At 39.9% G+C, this 19398-nt stretch overlaps 1 protein-coding gene and 1 non-coding gene across 5 annotated transcripts in view; one reads left to right on the forward strand and one right to left on the reverse strand.

Moving 5' to 3' along the window:
- Positions 1 to 19398, reverse strand: part of LOC119660607 — a 586737-nt gene that overhangs the window by 166266 nt on the left and 401073 nt on the right. The gene's annotated exons all lie outside the window — the stretch shown is intronic.
- On the forward strand, positions 7063 to 7134 carry Trnap-ugg. Its single transcript has one exon. It is a non-coding gene; the product is annotated as a tRNA-Pro (tRNA).

Here is a 19398-nt window from a genome sequence, read left to right on the forward strand (position 1 = left end):
AATCTGACGGTTATTGGTGGCTCAGGTTCGTCAACGTCTAACTAGAGTTCAACACGGAAAATATACTGGAACTTGGCAGTGAAAAAGCCACAAGTTGGCATCTGGTACCTGTCCATGGATTGGATAAATGGTAGATTTTTGAATAAATTTCGAAATTTTGCATATCATTTTTTATATTGGAAAGAAAGCTTGCGAGTCATGTCTCTAGATCGTAAATCAGAAAATAATAGGTTCCAAACTAGAAGCTTCAAGTATAGAAGACTTCTTATTAATGGATGCGTTCCTTTGTAATTTGATGAATGTAGTAACCGATGGTTACACAGCCTGCCAACCATCGTTACTTCTTTAGTTTCCTGTGACGGCCTGCTGGAGGGATCTATTAAATTGTTCGTAACATTCCCTAATCCCATTTTCAGGCTTTTGTATCTCACCCCAGCTCCATAATTAGTTTAACAATTTTTAATATTATTTCAAAATATATTTTGAATGATAATTTTAGCTTTACTTAAAAATCCATCCACCCGAAAATCTCCTGCGACCTCAAATTCTATTTAGTAATTTACAACTATATGCATTTGAAAACAAAAGTGATCATTGCTATGTACATATCCATGCTAACGTTCAATTGAATATATTTCAGATGATTCGGCTCAGGTAATATATATTTTTTTATATAGGTAATGAATGTATACGTAATGAAGTGGAATTGATAGATGTGAGGTGCACTATTCGTATGCCAGCAAATGTCGCCTGAAATTTTCGTCGTTTCTCAAGAACGTCCAATCCCTGGACGTGAGAGAAGGACAGAATGGGAACCGATGATGCGAAACAAAGAAGAGAAGTTTGCTTGTTCCGAGTAATGCTCCAACCGCGTGTTGATCTGAAAGTGGCACTTTGGGACATAGCTTTTCGCCCTTTGTGGGTGTATGCAGCCCGATTTGAGCGACAAATTTCTTATTGGGAGAAAGTGCAGCTACAATGAAAAGACTTGAATGCGACTATTTACATATATTGACTTCTAACTGTAGAGAGATCCCGAGCTCGAGGGTAGAGGCTTAATATTTAGTATTTTTATTTTTTCTTCTACAATTTGTGTATTTTTGCACAAGCTAACGTCGAAAAACAAAGTTATTGGTGTATGGTTTTCATATTGCGTGTGTGCTGCAAACGCATGGATTGACAAAAAGGAAAGGGAATCCCGAGAAACCAATTGCCAGTTAGGTGAATCGAGTCCTCCCGCGGGCTCAGTCTGTAAGAAGAATATAGTGTCAGGATGCATGCCCGTTCGGTGTTGCGGATTTAGATTAGCCGGGGAATCGAAAGAGTTGCTCCAGCAAATGCGGATCATCAAGGCGTTGTTGTCCACACAGTCAGTCTTAGAGGTAAGATTGCAATATGAAAAAACAAGTCGGAAAACCGGAAGCTGCAGGCTTCAGATATGAAACGCTTTGTGTATTTCTTATAGAAAGACATTTGAATGTACATTTGTCCCATTAGTATGTAGCAAGTAATATATGCATATGTTATGTGAGGGTATCCACTTTCGAGTGATACTGACATTCAGTCTTGAATTTGCAAAGAAGCGGCAACTTTGACCAATTATAACTTTATTAATAACAGTGCTATTTCCATAAAACTTGGCAGGATCATGTTATGTTACAGCCTATATTACTGCGAGTGCAGTATGGCGGCTATTTCGGAGCCTAGGCATCATATAGTGGCAGCTTCCTGATTTTTTTCAGATGTTTCGGTTAGGTAGTTTCTGAAAATGGGTCCGTTAAAGAGATGATCACTTTCGACCCCCTACACTCCCCACCTTTCCAACAAAAGTCAAAACTAAGACCTTCGAGAGCTTCGAAAAGCAGTGATCGAGACCTTTCCTTTCATACCCAACATGACTATATTTGCATGTAAGGAGCTCCCCTTAAATACGACGCAAAGGGATGTAACTCGTTGTATACTTGAGCGTTTACAGTTCCCATCTTTCCAGCAAATTTGGTGTCAATCACTATAACCGTCTCCGAGAAAAATGCGTGTGACAGACAGACAGGCAGAAAACAAAAATAAGGTTTTGTTTTACACAAAAACTTTCAGATGGATAAAAAGAAATTTCGTGTGTTAATGAAGCATTGTTTTTGGTAAAAAAAGAATAATGTTGGAACCAAGGCTTCGCTTGATAAACGTTATTCAGACTTTGGACCAAGAAAATCAACCGTTGCGGAGTGGTTTGCTAAGATTAAACGAGGTGAAAAACAGCAAGGACAATGGACGCAGTGGACGCCCCAAAGCGGCTGTTACCGATGAAAACATTAAAAAACTCCCCAAAATAATTTTGTATGACCGCAAAAAAAGTTGATCGAGATAGCTGAGACTCTAAAGATGCCAAAGGAACGTATTGGACATACCGAGCATGAATGTTTGGGTATGTGAACGCTCTGATCAAAGTAGGCGCCGCGGACGACGATTCTGAGTAATGTTTGAAACTCCTTTCTCCATATAAAAACCCGAATTTTTGCGTCGATGTGACAATGGTCGAAACATGGCTCCATTATTTCACATCAGAATCAAAACGATAGTAATCTGAGTCGACTATACATGATAAACCGACTGCAAAGCGTGCAAAGACGCAACAGTCGGCTGGCAAGGCAAGGGTATCAGTAGTTTGAGATGCGAATGGTATAATATTCATTGACTATCTTGAGGAACCATCAACAACGACATAACGTTATTGTAGTGTTTGAAGGATTAAAGACGAAAAAGAAAGTGCTGTTCCATCAAGACAATGTACTATGTCATAAGTAAATTAAAATGAGGGCAAAATTGCATGAATTGAGCTTCGAATTGTTTCCGCATTTTCCAAATCTGACCCACAGCGACTTTTTTCGGTTCTAAGACCTGAAGAGAATGCTCGCTTTATAGAAATTTAGCGTCGTTGAATAGGTAATCGCCGAAACTAAGGCTCAAGACAAATCGTACTATAAAAATCATCATCATCATCAACGGCGGAACAACCGGTATCGAGTCTAGCCCTGTCTTAATAAGGAACTCCCGGTTTTGCGCCGAGGTCCACCAATTCGATATCCCTAAAAGCTGTCTGGCGTCCTGGCCTACGCCATCGCTCCATCTTATACAGACTCTGCCTCGTCTTCTTTTCTACCATAGATATTGCCCTTATAGACTTTCCGAGCTGGATCATCCTCATCCATACGGATTAAGTGACCCGCCCACCATAACCTATTGAGTCGGATTTTATCCACAACCTGGTCATGGTATCGCTCATAGATTTCGTCGTTATGTAGGCTACGGAATCGTCCATCCTCATGTAGAGAGCCAAAAATTCTTTGGAGGATTCTTCTCTCGAACGCGGCCAAGAGTTCGCAATTCTTCTTACTAAGAACCCAAGTCTCCGAGGAATACATGAGGACTGGCAAGATCATTGTCTTGTACAGTAAGAGCTTTGACCCTATGGTGAGACGTTTCCAGCGGAACAGTTTTTGTAAGCTAAAATAGGCTCTGTTCGCTGACAACAACCGTGCGCGGATTTCATCATCGTAGCTGTTATCGGTTGTGATTTTCGACCCTAGATAGGAGAAATTTTCAACGGTCTCAAAGTTGTATTCTCCTATCCTTATTCTTCCCATTTGATCAGTGCGGTTTGATGTTGTTGGCTGGTTCGTTTTCGGTGCTGACGTTGCCACCATATGGTTTCGAAAAATTGTATGACCGCTATAACCATTGTATCGCCCTCCAAGGCAACTAAATTGAATAACAAATTTTATCAAAACTTTTCTTTCTATGTAAGCCTACGAACTTTTTGGTCCAACTGTTGGATTTTGAATACATCTAGAGTGCACACTCGCCATACCAACGCAACCGGCTACATACAATTGAGTGTGTCTAGCATGAAAACTACGAGAGTTCCATTAAGGATAGTATAGTTCAATTCATCGCTGTTTATTGTTATTACCGTCGCTGACAGCAATCAACCTAGCAATGACCTCCCCATAAATCGTGTAGACCAGCTACTATCTATTAAACAATTATTAATCAATCAACCAATAATGAAAGCCAGTTTCTTCTCAAGGAGTACTAATCAAAACCATTTATTTAATAATTAACAAAAAAGCTTAAATTTCCTTTTCTCATGTATGGAATCCTCTCTGGGGGTAATGTTTCATAGTTCGTAAACTTTCACTTAGCTACATTCCACTAGATCTAACTGATGTTTCTAAATTAATTATCTATGACTGATAAGCAAATGAACAGAATAACAAAAATTGAATCAAGTTTAATACGATTTCGTTTCAAACAAAGCCCAGAAAAAAATCTGGTGTCAATCAGGCATAACACAACCTAATGCGATTACAGCATGAGCGGAGTTAACATTTCATCTTTTAGGTGGTGTTCATTCCACCTTTTTATTTCAAGGCGAAGAAAAGTATTTGAAATCGCTAAGGAATCAGTGAATCGGAAAAATTTTGTATTCACTGTAGTCAACATGAGGTCATCAATTCTTAGTCAGTGAAGAGACCTTTAACAGTCTATTTGGATCGCATTCATCTTTAGCTATGTCCAACATATAATTTCGACTTTGCAATATTAAATTTGTCCTATTATTCCAGAACATACTTTTGGGACAACATAAATTTCGACAATGATGATATTGTTTCAGATTCTTTCGGTTTATACCACGAAAAGCTAGAGATAAAATAGGATCACTACTGGGAATGCAAAGACAATTCATAATATTGGGTTGGGGAAAAAGAAATGTCGTATTTTGTCAATAGATGGCGACACTTAAACTTATCTTGTGTTGTACTGATCGCATCGAGTCACACTATACTGCGATTTGAAGATGACAATCTGTCCTATAAGTGTCTCTTTGACAGTGTTGTGATCGTATATTTCAGTCTCAAGTTATAGCGCGTCAAAAATGAAGTCCACCAAGCAAGAAATTCGTCATATTTTACGTTTTTACTACCTGAGAGGTAAAAATGCAACGAAGGCGGTCGAAAAAATTCGTGACGTTTATGGGCCCGATGCTGTATCGATTCGCACAGCACATCGTTGGTTTGATCGATTTCGTTCTGGTGTAGTGGATGTTGAAGATACACCCCGTACTTATCGGCCAATCGTCGTAGAAACCGGTAAAATCGTCGAAATCATCGAAGTATACCGGCATGTGAGCATTCGCTCGATTGGCCAGGAACTGGGTATAGACCATAAAACCGTCGCTTGGACCGAATCAAAGCCTGCGATGCACTGCTGAAACGGAACGAATTCGACCCATTTTTGAAGCGGATGGTGAGTGGTGATGAAAAGTGGATCACGTAAGACAACCTCAAGCGAAAAAGATTGTGTTCGAAGCGCGGCGAGCCGACCCAAACCATCGCCAAGCCCGGATTGACGGCCAGGAAAGTTTTGCTGTGTGTTTGGTGGGATTGGAAGGGAATCATCCACTACGAGCTGCCCAACTATGACTCGACCCTCAAGTCGGTCCTCTACTGTGAGCAACTCGACCGTTTGAAGCAGGCGATTGACCAGAAGCGGCCAGAATTGGTCAATAGGAAGGATGCTGTGTTCCACCAGGACAACGCTCGGCCTCACACATTTTTGATGACCCGCCAGAAGCTACGGATACTCGAATGGGATGTCCTATCGCACCCACTGTATAGTCTGGATCTGCCACCAAGTCATTACCATCTCTTCCGGTCCATGCAAAACGCTCTTGGTGCTACCAAGTTGGCCTCAAAGGAGGCTTGCGAAAACTGGCTGAGTTTTTCGCAAATAAGGAGGGGGGATTTTATAAGGGGGGATAATGAAGTTGCCTTCTAAATGGTAACAATTTTGCGAACAAAACGGCGCATATTTGACTTAAATCGGATAATTCTAAGTATGTTAAATAAAGCGTCGAATTTCGATCACAAATACGACATTTCTTTTTCCCCAACGCAATATATTACTCAATTAAAATATGGTACTTCCACAGAGAAATGAGTTTTTTACTTTATTGAAAAATCCGCAGGCACTTAATAGTCAGTCCAATATGCTATGTCCCAAATTAGAAAAAAATACTCCCTTGAGGACCCAACAAAAAAAATTATTTTAAACTGATAAGTATGTTGTGCGTCAAGGTCTATCTAAATCATTTCTTGGATAGTGAAGCGAACCATTGTGACAGGTTTTCTTTGAAATTCCGATAACTGTTGTACCATTGGAACAAAACAGGAAATAAAATGAATATATATTATATTAAAATTCAGTCTTGAGCTGAATATAATTTCCTATGAAAATAATACGTTTCATTTTATCTGTAACAACGCCATTGAGGAGAATCTATCATAAACTAGAGAGTATTCCTCTACATAAATTAGTGAATATCAACAAAATCTAAACAAAATTCAAAGTATTTATAGCCTGAATAAAATTTGCATTATAATTTCTCCACCCTACATATTAAAGCACGTGTGCGCGTACATTTCTCAGTTCGATGAAGACTTAAGAGCATACATTGGAAGCTTTGTCTCATATATTTTTTAATCAAGTCAGCTATCCAACCCCGAAAGGTCACATGGGATTTCCGCAAAAATGAGAAGGGAAAAGAGCCTGGTGGATTCAAATTTGCATATATTATCTCGTTCAAACATCTTTTTAATTATCTTTAACAACGTGTATGATTTAAAGCGTCATATGTACAATATGTGAATGGGAGAACCACGCTTATGTGCAGAAGTTGATGTGTTTTTGTAGAGTCCAATTTCGATTACATTTTCTTCGTTTATTGATGATAAGCGAGACGACTTCCGCGATTTAACACGTTAACTAAGACGGCGGGCTACATGGAAGCTCTTTCTCTTCAACGTAGAGAATGAATGGAAGTGGGCTCGCCGCGACAGTTAAAGTGTTAAAGCGGAATTTACGATATCACCAACCCACAATGTATTTATAGTTTCTTCAATGGGTGGTAGTCGAGCGAACAACCAGTTGGCGATAGATAAATAAATCGTTTATTTGGTCGCCTTTTTATTTTTATCATGCATATAGAGATCGCTCATTTCAAGCGGCTCAATGGTCTAGGGGTATGATTCTCGCTTTGGGTGCGAGAGGTCCCGGGTTCAAATCCCGGTTGAGCCCGTAATTATTTTGCCTCTTCAAATAATTTTCAACGATAAATTAATCAGGCAATTTACTTTTTATTCGACTAAAATTGAAGTTCATAAAATTACTAATAATTTAAATATTTACAAAAAAATCGGGAAACGGGAAGCTTGACGCTTCAGGTATAAAAGGTTTTGTGTTTCCCTATGCGAGAAGCATAACCCATTGGCTGGCAGCATTGACTCGAGATATTTAGATTACTCAGTGCTGTCAGCTTCAATAACCTGCCCAGAACTGAGCGAATTAAATATCTCGGGTCAATGTTATGAGCCAATGGAGACTGCGTTTTGAAATTGCTTCACGCATTAGCACAACCTGAATGAAGTGGCATTCCACAACTGGTATCCTTTGTGATCGACGTATCATTAAACATCTCAAATCTAAAATTTATCCCAATATCGTCCGTCTGCCGCTCTCTATAGTTCTGAGTGTTGGCCGACTATAAAAGACAATCAAAGGCGTCTTGCAGTAATGGACTGCACTGGTGGCTTGACTCGTTTTGATCACATCCGAAATGACGATATCCGCAATCAATATGGGATTGCACTAATCGTGGAAAAACTACGTGTGAGGCGTTTTCGATGGTATGGTCACGTAATTCGCGCTAACGAGAATTCACTTGCCAATATTGGTGTCAACATCGAAGCAAATGGTAAGCGACCACAAGACCGGTCGAAACAACGGTGGCTTGATACGCTGGATGGCGATTTAATAGCCTCGCGATTACATTCAGATCAGACGTTTGATAAAATAAAATGATATTCATAATAGTCAACCTCATACACGCTTCACACTCTGAGTTTAATATTATTACCAAATGCGAAGAATTTAACCTACAACAGATATAAACAAGTCGGGAAACCGGAAGTTAGGCGCTTCAGGTATGAAAGGTTTTGTTTGCTTAGAAGGATGCGTAGAAGGATATCACTCACTGCATATCTGGGGACTCACAGTTCTAACCTTCTCACCAAATTTCGTGTCAATTGGTAAAGCCGTTTCTGAGAAAAGTGCGTGTGACAGACAGACAGACAGAGACCATCAATTACTTGGGGGTGGTGATAGACAGGAACTTAGCTATAGGCAACATGTGCAGTATGTTTGCGACAAATCATTAACTGCAAGTATGGCCCTGACAAGGATGATACCGAACGGAGGAAAGGACTCTCTGAGATGATACAGCATTCGTCATCTCTGGAATGATGCCGAGTGACATCTTGCCAGATGAGGTGGCGAACATATACAATGCGAAGCGAATCTCTTCCCCATCGCGGACAAAGAAGACTGAGAGGGAGAGATCCATAGATCAATAGATGACAGAAGCGATGGGAACGCTCGGGAAAGGGTCGGTGGACTCACAGGCTGATTCCTGCCATCGAGGAGTGGTTGGAGAGACGACACGGTGAGATTAATTATAATCCCACCCAGTTTCTCACGGCGCATGGAGGATATCTCCAATACCTGCACAGGTTTAAATTGGAGACCTCACCCGACTGTCCAAATTGCGATGGAGTCCCAGAGGACCCAGAGAATGTATTCTTCCACTGTCCGAGATTTGTGGAAGTAAGGAGAAATCTAGAGGAGACTCTAGGGGAGGTGTTGGTATCAGAAAATCTGGTGCCGAAAATACTAGCACATCAAGAGAATTGGGAAGCGGTCAACTCCATGGTCGCATCTCTCGAAAATAAACTGCAAAAGGCAGAGGAGAGGAGAAAAGCGCGGTCACGTACGCCGCGTATAGAAGAAAGGTGACTAAGCTAAAAAAAAAAGAAGACGAGGCAGACCCTGCCTAAGATGGATCGATGGCGTGGGCCAGGACGCCAGACCTCGGCGCAAAACCGGGATGTCTGGAGTTCCTTATTAAGGCAGGCCTAGACCTGATACCGGTTGTTGCGCCGTTGATGATGATGACTAAGCTAAAGTGAGCTGACTCCGCCCCGCGATGTAATTCCTTATGGTGGTTCCGTGGGGCAGGGAGGGAGTCGGGGGTGGTTTTAGTGGGTAAAAATCCCACACGCTAGTGTGTCCAGACCAGTGTCTTTTGAAGATTTCCACCTCCTCAAAAAAAAGGACAGACAGACCGATAGACAGGCGGACCGACAGACAGACACTGAACCGATTTTTTTTTGCAAAACAAAACCTTAAAAAAGTCTTGGGAGAAGTCGATTCTTCATAAGTGGGAGGTTTAATATTTCATTCGAATATCAATTATTTTCGTTAATTATGACGTCAACATCTTATTTGTATGGCTTAGGACGCAGTAAATTCGCACGAAATAGTCGGATTTTCATGAAACTTGGCATGTGTTTGCACGAGACTGTCTTCTATATCGGTACTCTATGTCTCTAGGATGAACTTAAGGGAAGTTATTTGAGCAGATATCGGAAAGGGACATATTTTGAGGCCTAGATTTAATCTAAGTGCACCATACTGATTTTTTCGGATTTTTAGGTTGGGCAGTTTCTGAAAATAAGTCCTGTCTCACTTTAAGTGCGGACTCCTCACTCGCGCCCTTTGCAATCCACGACTAAACCAATATCAGTACTAATCACGACCTTTCATTTGATACCCTACGCGACTATATCCGACGAACAAATGTTTTGAATCCCCCCTTTGCATGTATGGGGAGCCCCCCTTTAAACTCCACCTAAATTTATGTCACTCGCTGTATGCATGGGATTTCATAGTTCCCATCTGTCCACCAAATTTCTTTCGGATCGACTTAGCCGTTTTGGAGAAAAGTGCGTGTGACAGACAAACAGACTGACAGTGAATCGATTATAATAAGATTTTGTTTTACACAAAACCTTAAAAAAACAAGGCCTTGACATATTTCACATTTGTTTGTTGTCCAAGCTAGAGACAATTCTTTTTCAAATTAAAATACACGCCTTTGTAGTGAAAATGGAACTTTTACCGTTTAATTAATTGCTTTTGCGGCGATTTTTCAAGATTGACAAAATGTGGTGATGATAAAGTTGACAAATTCATTGTTTTAAGTATAATAGATAATGTTGAACCCCAAAAAAATTAATGTCACGCACCATTAACTAAAAAACATGCGTAATCATATAGGCGCGTTGTGAAAAATTATTTTTTGAAACCTAATTATCGGGTTTGTCACTTTTTTTGGGGCATGGTTTATACATGGTTGATGCAAGCACCATGAGCTTCATTTCATTGGTTGTATGGATAGACTTTGTTACTAAAACAGAATTATGACCGATTATAAGACGGTCATTTTTGCTTTTTTTTATTTTCTGATAATATTGGCATGTTTGACGTGCAATTCAAATTTATGAGTTGCTGATAATTAATTGGCATATATTCTTGCAATTTTCATTGAATTTTCGCGAATATGCCGGTGTGAATGACCAACATATGGCAAAAGCTAATCGAAGCTTCAGTAGAATTGAAACATTTTCAATTGGTTGCAATACACTTTTCACTTTTGTCCGGAAAGCGATCAAAAATGAAGCCAGAGGACCGGTAGCTAAGATTCCATTTTATAGAAAAGAAAATGAGTTAACCTCCTTGGATTTAATTCAATTACATGACAATCACAAATGTCCTAAGGGGACAATTTTTCGGAAGCATACTCAAAAAAATTGCGGAAGAAGTGTTATAAAGGGCGGCGGAGGAATAGATATGTCCGCGATTTAGTAGCAAGAATGTAAAACGAAGGCAGATATTCCTGAAGATCGGCTGAGACCGTCAAAATAATCAAAATTAAAACGAGTCTGTGTCAAAATTATTCTTCTTCTTCAATCTTTGTCCCGTTCACAAGTGGGGTCGACTTTTTTTGATCGGTTGTGCCACTTTACCCAAAGGCTTGATCTAGATGGGGTCGCGAGGCTGTGACGCAGCAGGGTTAACAACATTCGAAATAAATGTTGTTAATGCGACGGACAGATGACGCCGTCGGCGCTCTCTGCTGGTCGAGTGCAAAAAAAAAAATAGGTAAATACTTAAAGTAGCATGTGAAGTTGAAATAAGATTCAAAACCTAAATAAATACCTAAAAAGCCTTCAAATCAACATCATGTGAATCAACCCACCGTTGTTTCGGCCCGCCTTTCGGTCGCTTACCATCCACTTCGGTGTTCAGACCGGTGTTCGGTGTTCTTGGCAAGTAAATTCTCGGTAGCGCGAATTATGTGACCATAGCATCGAAGACGTGTTTCTCGCGAATTTTCCATGATCGGTGCAACCCCATATTAATGGTGCCGCCAGTCGCCTTTCTTTGTCTTTTATAGTCGGCCAACATTCAAAACCATAAAGGAAGACAGGGTGGACAACACTGTGATAAATGACAGAGAATGCCACTTCACCCAAGTTGCGTTAATGCGTGAAGCAATTTCACAACGGAGGCAAGAAAAAGAGGAGTTGCTTCATCGATTTGTAACGCGTGACGAAAAATTAATTCATTACAGCAAGGGAAAAAAGTCATTGGGGCGGCCCGGTTATGCTTCTATGTACATTATCGGCTCGGCCGAATATACAGACTGCGTAAGTTATGCTCTGTATTTGGTGGGACCAGGTCAGTATTATGATCTGTTGAAACTGAATGAAATCATCACTGGGGAAAGATATCGACTTTAATTGATACGACTGACCCTCCCCTGCGCGAAAAATGGCCACAATGCGAGCAGAGGTAAGAAATAGTGATTCTACTACATGACAGCCCTCGGCCTCATGTTGTCAAACCCGTCAAAACCTATATAGAGACGCTCAAATAGGAAGTCCTACCCCACCCGATATATCCCTAGATATTGTGTAGTCCAATCATTATTTGTTACGTTCGATGGCACAAGGTCTGGCTGATCAGCAGTTCCACTCATATGAAGACATCGCAAAATGGCTTGATTCGTGGATAACTTCAAGAGACGAACACTTTTATCGTAACGGTATTTGAGCTTTACCAGAAAGATGGGAAAACGTTGAAGCTAGCGACGGGCCATACTTTGATTGAATGATTTGCAGGTAAATGTTTTTTTTCCACAATAAAGTAGCTTTTTTTAAGAAACAAAAACAGCGAAAACTTAGTTGCGCACCTATTATTTTTGTGGATTATTTTGTTTAAGGCTGGCTCACCTCAACCGGATCAAATTATTTTCCAAAAGCAAATTAACCATTAGCTACTTTTCACGTTTCTTCATCTTTTAGTTTTGTTTCTTTGTCAGTATTGTCTGCCTCCCTATATCAACTGGTATATCTCCGAGCAAAAACCCTTTTCACACCAAAGTACTTTCATGGGGGGATCAGTTAGAAATTCGAATGAGGCCAGTATCACTCATTTTCTTCAATTTGATTTCAAAAGGTAAGTAGGTAGGTGTAACTCACCGCTCCCCGAAATGAATCACAATGTACGCTGTTGATTTTATGCATGTCACAAACTTATGATTCCGTTTTGGAGCAACTTTCGGAGGAGGAATAAGCGCGACAGCTTAATTTTGCTATTTCCCACTTAGGGTTAATAAATGCTTTCAAAATCAAAACCAGTCAAAATTACTCCAAACCAATGATTGTATTATCAGTTACTTCGTCAACCAATGATTGTATTATCAGTTACTTCGCATCTGTTTAGATACTGACAGCAGTAGTGTTTGAGGCCACTAGTGAAATTTGCGCAACTAACAGAAGGAAAGCAAAATCCATTAGGACAAAAGTTTGGTTTTTGAATCTCTCATTCATTTGCAGACGGTCTCCGGCGGTTCAATTGGGACAAGTCCCTGTCACTTCTTTGTATTCGTGCCAAGGCTCCTATTCGCAGAGAAGAAAAGCTCTGAAAGTTAAAATAAAACTTGGAGCGAGCGGACTTCATCGCCAACCGGTACCCAGTAAGATGACTTATAAATTGACCAGGGTTTCGTAAGCAACCGAGTTTCACAAATCCGTTGTAATTATTCCAAAAGTACTCCGTGTCTTGTGTGCATCGCGTGTATAACAAGTCATGAACAAAAATGAAAGATCGCCTGTTTTCTTAAAGTCGATGAATATTTTAATTTTCTGCAGAATGTTCGTTGGTCTTGGTCAACAACCGTGTCATCTGCATATCTTAGGGCAGATTTCAGTACACATAGATCCTCATACTTAATGGAAGAGGCAACAGCTCATTTCCTTGAGGAAACCTTTCGTTACCTCTGCCGTCAGGTAACAGGTCCTACGTTGGCATAGCATAGATCTGCTCAACTTAACTATCATTGACACCGTGTTCTCTAGTAGATCGCAGTCACGAACAGGCAAGTAGCCAAAAGCCTTCAACGTCCACGAACACCCCATCAAGTTATCACCTTCGAAACTGCATTCCCAGCCTTGGTAAACCAAAAAATAGAAGACATAATCATATGAATTTCCATATAATATATACCATAAAATGTTCTCCAATTTTGAAGACCGAGCTGCCGGTAACCCCCTAATCAGCAATCCACTCTAAATAACCTGCCTACTGAAGCGTCAGCAATTTGAATATGGATGGATGCGCTCCGTCATTCGGTGGTTCACCGACTATTCTCTTTCACTGCGCCTAAAATTCGACTGACTGACTTACTTCTTGGAAACAGTATTGCAGAACTTTCCGATCCCGAAGGATTCATAATAAATTATTTGAGAGGTCCGCCTTTGAAACGATAATTTCTGTCATCCAAATGTATGAAAGACGCGGCTGATGAATTTGTAATAATTCTTTCCAGATTTTTCTTTTGGGTGGTTTCGGAGAATGGCCTCACCAAATTTCATGCCATTCGGTGCAACCGTTCTTAAAAAAAGATATTGTGACAGAGTGACAAACAGACGGGCAATGAATCGACTTTAATATGCTTATGTTTTACAAGAAACCCTAAAAAGGGGGAGCAGATTTGGAGAGAATATCTAAGCTGTTTAACATCATATAATTGTCTTCAGCTCCTTTTTAATGGAGTATGAACTTCTCTATTAATGTTATTTTTGCATTTCAGTGAGGTATTTAATCTAAATTATGCAAAATCAATATCATAACGTTCAAAAATCCAATTCTCAATTTACTCTCAATGTTACAACGCATTACAAAGCACTCACGAAATGGCGTGCAACTCATTGGTATCTAATAACCTAAACATATTGTAAATTTTACATGTTTCCCGCATTACGACATTCAGGAACACACCGCATCTGCTCCTGCACGAAAAAGTGCTGCGCTGATTAGAAGAGAATAATCCATAAAGCAACTCTAATTTAATCCTAACTCGATCAAAATAAAACATTGATAGAACAGAATAAAGAAAGAAGGATCGAACAGCATGTGACTTCCATACTTAACACTGACATGGCAATGAGATGACAGCAACACACTGGCATTGACTTTGACATTGCGCATATCCTAGAAAAATTTAGAAAATTTAATTTCATGTTGTCATATATAATTTTTTAAAGGCAAGCAGCATTTGTGAAACTTTTATACATTTTTATTCGTGATTAATGGGTGTAACAATTTGAAGATGTCTAACCTAATAGAAATCCTTCCAGCGAATAGGTTAGAGGTAATATTCATACCTAAGTATACGACCTGTTAAAAATGAAAGATCTTTAAAGACAAATTTTTGACTATATTTGGTGTTACCCTCGTTTTGGTCCTTCGAAAGGCTATTTGTGCTTTTTGGGGATTGAGGATAAGCTCTCAGTAGAGCCCGTCTAAATATAACTCCCGAACAATTTGACATAGTACTCGATGCTAGCCTCCTCTAGATGTAAGTAAGGAGATTGTCGATAGATTTTAGGATTTACATTAGATTCTAAAACAGAGCCGATTCAGATTCCGAATAAAATCTGCGGTTGGTACCCAGTGGTTAATTCCGAGCAAGATGCTTTTTTTTTAATGAACAGGGAAGGTATGTCCAGTCGGGGGACTTATTCCATAGGCGAACTAGTAGTTTGGACTACTGTTGCTATCGCGATATTCGTCGAACATTTTTTTCATGGCCTGTTCTGAAATGTTGACGTAAATTGAAAGGATGGAGGTAGTTATGCACCCATCAAAAAGCCAAGGATTCTAATGACGTTGAGGGAAGGGGAAGGAAAGGAAACATTGAAGGAGGTGCAGTAGTTCAGTAAACGATACAGGGAATTTGCTACAACAGGCTTCCAGAGTGCAATTTATGTACATATATACACGTTGAACCTGAAGGCATACGTATTCACTTCATCTATTTAAAGCATTTCATTACTTTGTAGACAAAGATATCTTAACAAATCTTATAGAAAAGATATATCGATAGCAACTTAGCACTTGCGACGATAAAACAATCATTCAAAATCAGACTTAATAATAATAAAGAGCATTCAGGATTTCTTGACACATTGAACAATTCTAAAAACTATACAAATGGCCTATCAAAGACAATAGGTTCCAGTATCTTGTTTTTGCTCCACGTCATCCATTTACATCATATTTCATTAGAACTACGAGCGACAAAAATCAATGTCATATCCTGTCCGGTAAACTTGTACAGTTGTCAAGAATCATTTATCACCTCACTCAATTACGTATTCAAGATGAACCCACCTATGTAACTATCCACAAGCCAACTCTGCAGATAATACACTACATATTTCATCCACCTACGTTAAATCTGTCCACCAGATTTCATTCTCGACAAACGTTCTTTGCCTTCGAATTACAGCTTTAACATTCAAAACAGACATCGTAAGTAAGACTCGCTGTCATTAAAACCTGTCCCCGGAGTTGATTTCTTCTTTAGTTTTTATTGTTAAGGTCAATCTTGCTGGGGTGACAATTGATTTTACGACCACCACATTTTATTGCGGTTGATCTTCTACATGAGTAGTTTTAAAGTTATCCAATTGTAAGAGCAACTTATCTTGATGGAATCAAATATCTTATCTGAGATTTCCAATGCTGGGGACCAGATATGGAAAGCGAAATCATTTTCTATCTTTTGGAATAGGGAATAAACACATGAGAACATCCACAAATAGATGACGTCTATCCAGACAATACTACGAAGTGTGATACTAGAACGAACATTTCTTGATTTGGAACTTGGGAACGTTTGACAGAAAAGATTTTGAATTAGTGAATTTGCATAGATACACTAAATTTATTATATTTTATTCAAGTACGTATACAATTGGATAGGATTTCAACCGGAAATTGCGTCTGCTTCAGCATTCGTTCCGATGATTTTCCGTTCCAATGGAGATGTAATATCCCCATTTGATGGATTCGCACTAAATTTGTTGAGTTTGCAAATAAGTTCGGTGGTAGGTTCATTTCAAACCGAAAGATCTTCCGCCGAAATGTGAAATCAGATTAGATTCTCCTAGGAAACGAACGGCCACTGGGAAAATTCCGGAACAGATGGAAAGACTCAGTGGGAACCACGTGCCTTTCGTTGCTTGGCACCGTCAATAGGAGGACGCGGTCGATGAACCGAAGAACATAAACGTGAGCTCTTCAGAAGGCGAACGACTGAAAAGAATGAAGACACTGGACCGTAATGCCACAGGAAAAGATCTATCCTGTGTTGAAGTTTTGGACCAAATATGTCGAAGCTTTTAAGAAGCTTGTAAAATTGTCTGGCGAAAGGCGATTTTTTCTCAACACAAAACTAGCAGGGAAATTCTGCCCAAACGAAGTACGGTTGTTGCTAAAACGACTGTTTCCAAGAACGTAGGAACTCCCAGCAATAGGCAAAGCCACGGATTTAGACACTTTAGCAGCTCTGGTGATTCGATGAAAACGTCAAGTCGACACTAGTTAGAAGGTCCGTAAACAACTTCTAAAGCGAACCGCATTGCCTCGCTTGAGAAGCCAATAGAAGCACTGTCTACTCGCATGCGGGCCCCTGCAGGTCTCAAAAAAGAAGTCAACCGAGTCAAAAACGTATTTCTTTAACCGACATTTCTTTAAAGTCGTTTGAAAATGCAAGGGCGGATACATGTTGCAGACGTCAAAATGAGAAACCTGAATTGGGATCCTTAATGGAGATGCCTCACCATTCACGACCCGAACATCAATTTATTTATCTTATCGAAACCAGTGCTGAGTTAACTGAACAATTTATGATGAACTCTTACAAGTTAGTGCAACGACCACACGCTACTAATTTTTCACTGATCTCCACGTACTGCATGCACCAATCCATGTCCGATTTAAAAAACAAACAGCTAATTCAATGCTGCAAATAGTTTTTACTAACGGTATTCATTTTTTTTTTAAATTCACCATCAAAACGAATTCCATTTCCTTCTTCCTGTTCACTTTTTCCTGATTGAACAATTTCCAAAAGACGCAGCGTCCGAGGAATTCTTAATTGAGGATACTTACTAGGGGACCACCAGTTGTAGAACAAGCTCGCAAACCTCCACTCGATAAACTACATGTTGCCTAGTAGGAGTTCTACCATATTTTGAAACGTAGAATTTGTCGATCGTCCAAAGGGGCGTTGCGCGATTCAGATGTATATTGCACCCAAAAAAATCCAGAAAATGAGATGGATGTAGCAAAAGATCGATATTTCCCCACATTCAAGATACTCGATTGCAAACGAAGCTGCTATATTCGCCACGCTCAAATAATGCCTATAGTCAAGCCGAGAGGGACGTTGAAAAGAAATTTCCTCAGTTGGCCTGCGTTCATAAAGTTCATGAACGTTTCAGCGGCCCAAGAGCTGCACGAACTCAAGTCCACGAAGTACTGATTTTCTTAAAAACTGATAACGAGGACCACCAACAACCTTTGGATAGTCTTGAATTTTTAAAGGGACATGGCTTATCAATAATCATGCATAAGTATCAAATTGGTTAAACATAGATCGAATACTTGGATCGCAGTGTCTCCGGCCAAAAAATAAAGTCATAACCGAGCCGAATTCACACGATCTTGAACATAAAATTGGCGAACTATGCGAGTTTGTAGAGAATTTTTGTAGACCCCTTTTTGCCACACGCTCTTTCCGGGAAACAGTAAAAAGATGAGCAACGTTCAGTACCCTGGATATGAGACGCTATCAAGGCATACAGTGATTGGGAAACCGCTCTTATCAACCAGCATAATTACCTTTGCGAATCACCTCTTATGTTACCGACACAAGAAAGGACACCGTTTTGAAGCAGCCTGTTTATGATTCACGACGATCCTTAGAGTTCTTCTCCCGAAAATTGAGAGAACCAAAAACTGGCTACAGTACATACGACCGAAACCTTCTAGTAGTGGTCCACCCAATTAAGCATTTTCGTCATACCATGGATGGCTGGAACATCGGCATCATAGCTGATCAGACAGTTACAATCAGCGCTTCGACAAAGCTTCTCCTGGACGACCGTATCGTTACAATTTATATCTGATATTCGCTGAAATTCAATGTGGAGTGGAGACAGAAGAGCCCCCGTACCAATCACTGCCCAGCAACTAGAAGCTTAACAAGCACCGGATACCTAATTAAAAAAATGCTTAATGCAAAACGGCACCAGTGCTTCGAGAAATACGAATTGATAATTCTGAACATGAACTCTATTGTGATCCTGCTCTGAAATGACCACACGTTCCTATTAAGTTCCGGAAAAATATTTGGAACTCCCGTTGGATTCATCTTTACTGGCTTGGATTTGTCCGAGCCCATACGTTTCGTCGAGAAATTTAATCAGTAGATATGGGTATTACAACCCGCACCAGCATCAAACCATCAAAAAGGCCACATTCTATTTTAAAGATTTGAACCCATGGTTGAATTTAATCCTAAGCATCGACACAGTTTACAAGTCGCTTGAGCTACCGTACGCAACACCATTTAAAGTCATCGAGCGAATCAGTAATTGGTTTTTCACCATTCAACAAAATGACCTCTCTATGGAAAGCCTGAAGCTCGCATTTCTGGCGCATGAAAATAAAGGAATCCCATTTGCTGATCATAAGAGTAATGGCAACTGAAATCGCATCGTTTTTAGCAACCAGGTGTCATTTCCTGTCAGACATTTGGGAAGGAGTCCTGTGGGGGTTGGCAAAATAGCAAGTTTTCCTATCAGAAGCAACACAGAGAGCAGAGTAACTATTGGAGTGAAAAAGTCATGATCTCAGACAAAATGGCAGTTGCACAGGACCAACTTGTGTGCAACCAACATTCCAATCAGTTGACACGGATAGAATTGGTTTGCCAGAAATTTTTTCTCTAAATTAAAATATCTAGGTTTTGCAAATGAACTTCAGAATTTTCCAAATCATATCTAGGTTTTGCAAATGAACTTCAGA

This window comes from Hermetia illucens, chromosome 6 (genome assembly GCF_905115235.1).
Source record: "Hermetia illucens chromosome 6, iHerIll2.2.curated.20191125, whole genome shotgun sequence".
Lineage (NCBI taxonomy): Eukaryota > Metazoa > Arthropoda > Insecta > Diptera > Stratiomyidae > Hermetia > Hermetia illucens.